Source organism: Belonocnema kinseyi, chromosome 8 (genome assembly GCF_010883055.1).
Source record: "Belonocnema kinseyi isolate 2016_QV_RU_SX_M_011 chromosome 8, B_treatae_v1, whole genome shotgun sequence".
Lineage (NCBI taxonomy): Eukaryota > Metazoa > Arthropoda > Insecta > Hymenoptera > Cynipidae > Belonocnema > Belonocnema kinseyi.
In genome coordinates this window covers 93,705,096-93,711,674 of record NC_046664.1, presented here as the reverse complement: position 1 = coordinate 93,711,674, position 6,579 = coordinate 93,705,096, and the positions used below count along the sequence as shown (strand labels likewise).

Sequence of the window (6,579 nt, the reverse complement as noted above, 5' to 3'; positions counted from 1 at the left end):
AAATCACGGTAAAATTTCAGCCATAACCACGTCTCACGACCGTGAGATAGGTGGTTACAGTCTGTAACGGAATCAATACGACGATCTAGCAAAAGCCTTGTGCACCCTAAGAACACGGAGCGACCACAGGACTACCGCCTTTTGCATTTTTCCCGCAAGTGTTTTAGCATATTGTTGACACGCAGGGATGCTTTTTAGGCCATTGGCAAGTGAAAGCTTGGCACCTCCAAGAGCGCCGATGATAAGGACAATTAGTTTCACAGAATATTCTAGGTACAATCGTTGCAACTCCCTTATAAGGTCTCGATACCTCTCTTTCTTTTCATTCTCCTTGGCTATGATGTTTTTGTCAGCTGGTACCGAAAATTCGATAACGAACATGGTTAGCTTCTCGAAATCAAAAAGAAACATGTCAGGCCTCGAGTGAGCAACAGAAACAATTGTCGAGAATATAAAGTTCTAGTATATGCGGCACTTTCCATTCTCGACAATTGACTCGATTTCCCTAGGACCATTTAGAGAAGCGATATTAAGGTTGATGCCGTAAGAGTGACAGAGATGGTAATAAAGCACTCTTAGTGCCGCATTGTGCCTTTGAATGTAGGTCGTTCCCGCGTGAGTTGGATAACTAGATAGTATGTGAGCTAAATGCTCCGGGTGTGCATGGCACGGCCTGCAGCTATCATCAGGAATGTCTTGGATGAAAATGTGGCGACGGTATGTTAAGGTGGAAATGACACCGTCTTGGCATGCAAAAATTAAACCCTCCGTACCAGACTTTAATCCGGGCGATTTAAGAAAAGCAAACGTTAGCTCACAAGACATTGAATGATCGTTCACATTTCTGTGGAAGATACCGTGCATCCTCTTATCGAGGAGCTGTTCACGAAAGTTTTTCTCTTGTACTTTCTTAATCCGGACTTTCAGGAGTGACTACTCGAGATAGATAAGATTTGATGCATTTGGCTTACCCCTAATACTGAAGTTGAGTCCAAGTGTTTCAGCAGCGTTCTCCGCTGCTTTGTACAGAAACGCTCCTTTGCCCACTTCTTCGTGATTCCTGACCATTTTAAGAAGAGGGTCTCTTCCATTTCCAACTATGTGTGCTGTTCCCAGAATAATCCTGTTGTGAAGACATTCAACACTCAATATTCCGCGACCACCTTGACGGCGTGTGATGTACAGTCGTGGAACGGAAGACTTAAGATGCATGCTTTTGTTCATGTGCATAACCTTTCTTGTCCCGATATCAAGGGATCTGAGCTCGTTCTCCGCCCTTGGAACTACTCCAAATGAATAGAGTACTACCGGGACGGCAAGTATGTTCGTTGCAGATACTTTGTATCTTGGCAACAGTTCGGAAGACCAGATCTGCTGGATGAGACGTTTGTATTTGCTTCGGAGAGTATCCTTTATAGATGTCACATCCTGAGTGCGCCTCTGTGGCACGCCCAGGTATGTATAAGTCTCTCCAGCGCAAAGGTGTCGTATAGCACTTCTATCAACGAGCTCAGGATCTCCAGGGATGCCATTAAGTTTTCCTCGTTTCAAATAAACCTTGGCGCATTTGTCTAATCCGAATTCCATTCCAATTTCCTTAGTATATTGTTCGACAATCCCTAGAGCTAGATGTAGTTGCTCTTTGTTTTTAGCATAGATCTTCAGATCGTCCATGTAAAATACATGAGTGACATTGTACTTTCGATCTGCAGGTTTGCCGCACAAGTACCCGTCACAATGGCGAAGTGCTAGAGATAGTGGCAATAATGTAAGGCAAAAGAGAAATGGGCTCATGGGGTCGCACTGAAAGACACCTCTCTGAAACGTGATCTTGTTAGTTGTCACACGATTTTTGCCAGATGAGACAGTAAATCTGGTTTTCCAAAGCAGCATCAATCTCTCTATGCACCCAACTATTTGCGGATGAACCTTTAAGATTTCCAAAAAACAGATGATAAGTCTATGGGAGGTCGAATCGAAAGCTTTCCGATAATCAATCCAAGCCATCAATAGGTCACGCTGGTGGAATGCTGCATCTTTGCAGACACACCTATCGATGAAAAGGTTCTCCCGACATCCCGCTACGCCTTTCTTTGAGCCTCGTTGTTCATACATTTCTTGCCACACAGGTTCAATTGCCCAAACAATCCTATCATTTAGGATAGCTGTGAATATCTTATAAAGTGTGTTCAGACAAGTGATTGGCCTATAGTTCTTCGGGTCTACTAAGTTGCCTATTTTTGGCAGGAGTATTGTGCGCCCTTCCACCAACCACTCCGGAATCGGCTCTTCCGACTTTAAATATGAGGTGAAAATACTGGCCAAATGCTGATGGGTTGAAGAAAACTTCTTCCACCAGAAGGTTTAGATACAATCTGGTCCCGGTGCGGAATAGTTCTTCATCCCTCTTAATACTTTTTTCACCTCCGCTCTACAATTCTCTTATCGTCAGATATTATCCGTATTCTCTCAACAATATGCTGCCTGATGGCCAGCAGCTTTGACTTGTTAAGTGTGCGATAACGGGTCCGGAGTTCGCTCGCGAACTTTCGAACTTTGGCGGTAAAATTCCTGCCAGATGTGATGTACTCAATCACACACTGAATGCGGGATGCGTACTGTCTTGCCCAGCCTATCTTTATGGCAAGTTGATGCATTCGTCTTTTGGTGCTATGATCAACCATTGGTTTTGTTTTACGGTTCGCATCGGCCAAAGCTCTCGCTGCATTATACACACAATAATTGATAGCCGGCTTGTTCTAGTTGTGGTAGAATAGGCTTTTTGCTTACATAGCCCCTTTTTCGGAGTAGTTCAGCATGGTTTCACAGACGTTGCTGCGAAAAGTGCGATAGCTCTAGGTGTTTCTCGCACCACAGAGCATGCAGCCGTGCCATGTAACCCCGTTCAGGGCCCACACTCGCATTGTAGCACTCTAGCAAGTCGTGATTCAGTCGCTCCGTCCACCCAAAGGTTGCGAGATCCCGCCGATCCATCGCATTGAATCCATTTTTATTGGCTCCCCCAGCTGTAGATTGGTCGGCATTGTTGGCCGACCCATTGTCGGGAGCCCTGCGCGTTCTGTTGTTTTGAACCGCACTTGCTACAGCTATGTTTGGTGTTGTCATTGTTGTTCCCACGAGAAGCTAGGGAAAGGGGTTCGTCTATCCTTGTAGAGCCCTGCATGCAAGGATAAGGCTGCGTACTCTGAGAGGTCGCCCGGTATTCCAGAGTCACCGTTCTAGACACCACACCCACACCAAGGTTACAATTGTAACAAATAATGATTAATAACAAAAAACGCATGTAAAATCGCCTTTTTCGTTCCCTCAAACTCCTTTTACAATCAGAAATAATTTTTTCCGTCCCCTCAGACTCCCTCTGCAATTCAAAATCCCCTTTTCCACGCCCACTGGATATTTTTAGAATAAACTATCCCCTTTCCCAAATAATTATTCCCCTTCCTATTTCTTCAGACTACTCTTACAATTATATTTTTAAAAAAGTTGCTTTGAAACAAAACCATCGTGTTCTTTCCTGTTTGGTTTTGAACCATTTAATATCTATTTTAAACAAAGAAAAATATTTGGCTTCATGATTAGGTGAGGTTTATTGCAAAAGAGTAAAATTTGCTTCAAAATGATTCTTTTTGAGACACATTAAATTCCTTTTTACCCTAAATTTAATAGAAAATTCCATTTCTGTAGAGAAGCATCCTTCTGATACAAGAGGAATATCTCTGAGTGATCCAAAATCCCGTTCTTCACCCCCCGGGGTCTTTTTACAGTAAAGAAGCCCCTTTTAATGCCCTCCCGAGTAAATATGCTTCGACTCGATTTCGACTTCGTTATATCTTGAGTTTGTCTCCAAGACATCAATGTCTGGCTGCGTCTCAAAACTGAGTCGAGACATAAGCCTTCGTCTTACTTTTATGGCAACGCCAGGTGAAACGGCGTTTACTTGTCTCAAGTGAACCTGCCTCAATACGAACCTTTTTCGGCTCAAAAACGAGATTAAAATTGATAAATGAAAAATTGCTGATTACTAAGTTAGTTATTTTTCATTTAAAAAATCCAGAATCTGTGGGTCTGAACGAGTATAACCCTTAAAAATTTTCTTTAAAAAGACATAGAAACTTTTCTTTAATACATAAATTGAAGTCTGGATCCGTCTCAAAACTGAGGCATGCTCAAGTCGACCCCTTCGACTTCAACATGTCTTGATTGGGGGCAATTCAAGTCGAACTCAAGTCGAAACATTTTTACTCGGGCTCAGACTATTTTTTCAATCCAAAACTCCCTTTTCCGTGCCTTGAAACTCTTTTTGCAATAAGCTATCCCATTCCCTCATACTACTTGTAATATCACTCAGAGAAAAAGTTGTCTCGATACAAAAGCATCATTCTCTTGCCTGTTTTGTTTTGAACCACTGGATATCTTTTTCACCTAAATAACAGAATTATTTGACTGGAAGATTAGGTAAAGTTGGCTGCAAAAGAATAATATTTACTGCTCACGAAGGAGTAATAAGGAGATCGATCTCCGTACATATGATTTGGCAGAAGCAACGGCACAAGCGTCACGTGTCCTCTTCTTACGCACATAGAAAAGTACGAGAGTGAAAGATTTTGAAAATGAAGTATGTTATCAGGTTATGCGAGTTTGTTTTCCTTTGCTACAGACAAAAGTTTTTGAAGCTGTCAAATAAAATGAGTATGTAAATGATGTGTAACATAATTAATACTTTTAGTTAAGTGAATAACATGAGATTGCCCGGTTATCTAAAAAGTGCATTTATGAAAGTGGTAAGTTTAGAATTTAATGAAATTATATAGACAGGAAATCTTGCAATTGGAATCTATGCTTATCACTTTTATAACAAACTTCTTTGGTTACCGCAATCTTTTGAAACCCACTTTACTTATGTATTTACTTAACCAAAAGTATTAATTATTACAGTTTACACTTTTGTATGCACTCATTTTACTTGGCAGCTCGAAAAACTTTTCCTGGTAGCAAAAAAAAACGAAATCCCATATCCTGATAAACATACTTTATTTTCAAAAGCTGTCTCACTCGTACTTTTTCGTGTGTGCGTGAGAAGAGGACCCGTGGTACTTGCGCACTAAATGAAGAGTTATTATTACTCATAGGCCCGACAATTACGGTGCTGTTGTTCCTATCATATCCGAAAAAACTGTCCATGGGAGTTCAATCTCCTTATTATTGCATCGTGAAAAAGATTTTTTTGCGACAAATGAAATTCCTTTCAACCTCAAATTTAATAGAAGATTCCATTTCTGTCAAGAAGCATCCTTCCAACACAAGAGGAAATTTCTCTGAGTGATTCAAAAACCCTTTTTACACAACCTCAGACTGTCATACGACAGCAGAAAGTTGAAAATCGAAAATGTCTAAGTTATTCAAAAATAAAAATGAAAAGTAGAAAATAAAATAAATAAAAATTAAAACAGAAACGCTTTTATTTAAATATAAAAATGTATTCAATCTATAAAAAATAACAAGTGACAGTAATGTAAAAGCGTGGGGCACATTTAGTAATGAATGATTGTTGTGTCCCACGCTTTTATATCACTATCAGTTATTAGTGTCAGTATTTTTTATTTTCAGCACGTTTTAAATGCGGTAAACATTAAATAAAAGCGTTTAAAAAAATTTTAATTATTTTCTTTATGTTGATACAGTACTCCGAGGCACGCCTGAACGATCGCTGCTTACCCTGCGCAGCTTCTTTTACACCTACTTGCCACGCGGCATAAATTCTTGGAAATACTATATCAGCTGGCCCTATCTCATAGGTTATCTTTATTATTTGTTATGTTTTTCTTCTCTTTCTTGCTTTTACTATTCACTGTTCATATTCACAATCACATTCATACAGTAATTTAAATTCAATTATTATTTACTGTATAAATATTAAGGTATGCTCATTGTATTACCACCGATCAGTGCTTGCATTCATTAAATTTCACATCCTGTTCTTTTAAGGACTATTTGACCTGGGGACTTTCAAAATAAATATAATAGTTTTAAGTATTTTTTTCAATTTATCGATTATTAAAGAATTTAGTGTCATGAAGTGTTTTAAAAATGTATTTAAAAATGTGTATGGTAATGGGCTACTTGGTGGGTACCTATCACCACTACGTAGCGCGTCCTCAGGTTGCGGATAGAGGAAAGGCCCCTGAGGTTAAACACCCCTGAGGTTAACTGCGAATACAAGAATAAGCAGTCGCGGACAGCCGATAGGAACCAGTCGTGGGTGTGGTGAGCCCACATTGGTATAAATATGTACACAATAGCCCGGTTTGAGATGATCCGCTCTTTGCGCTCTGGCGTAATAGGCGGGGCATAACAACACGAGACTTCAACGTGTACACTAACCTAGAAACACTACCCGAAGCCAAAACTAGTTTGAAAGCAAAAAATCCTACTACCATAGTAGACACCGCAGCGATAACACTGCCCGTGAGGGATGTGTGGAATGATTCGCCTGTAGGACCTACATGGTAACGATGCCAGTGTGGCGCACTGCCTTGTAGGTGGACGTTAGGATATGGG

General features: G+C 40.5%; 1 protein-coding gene across 1 annotated transcript in view; it reads right to left on the bottom strand.

The window, feature by feature from the left end:
- Window positions 1-6,579, bottom strand: part of LOC117178246 — a 115,252-nt gene that overhangs the window by 101,751 nt on the left and 6,922 nt on the right. The gene's annotated exons all lie outside the window — the stretch shown is intronic.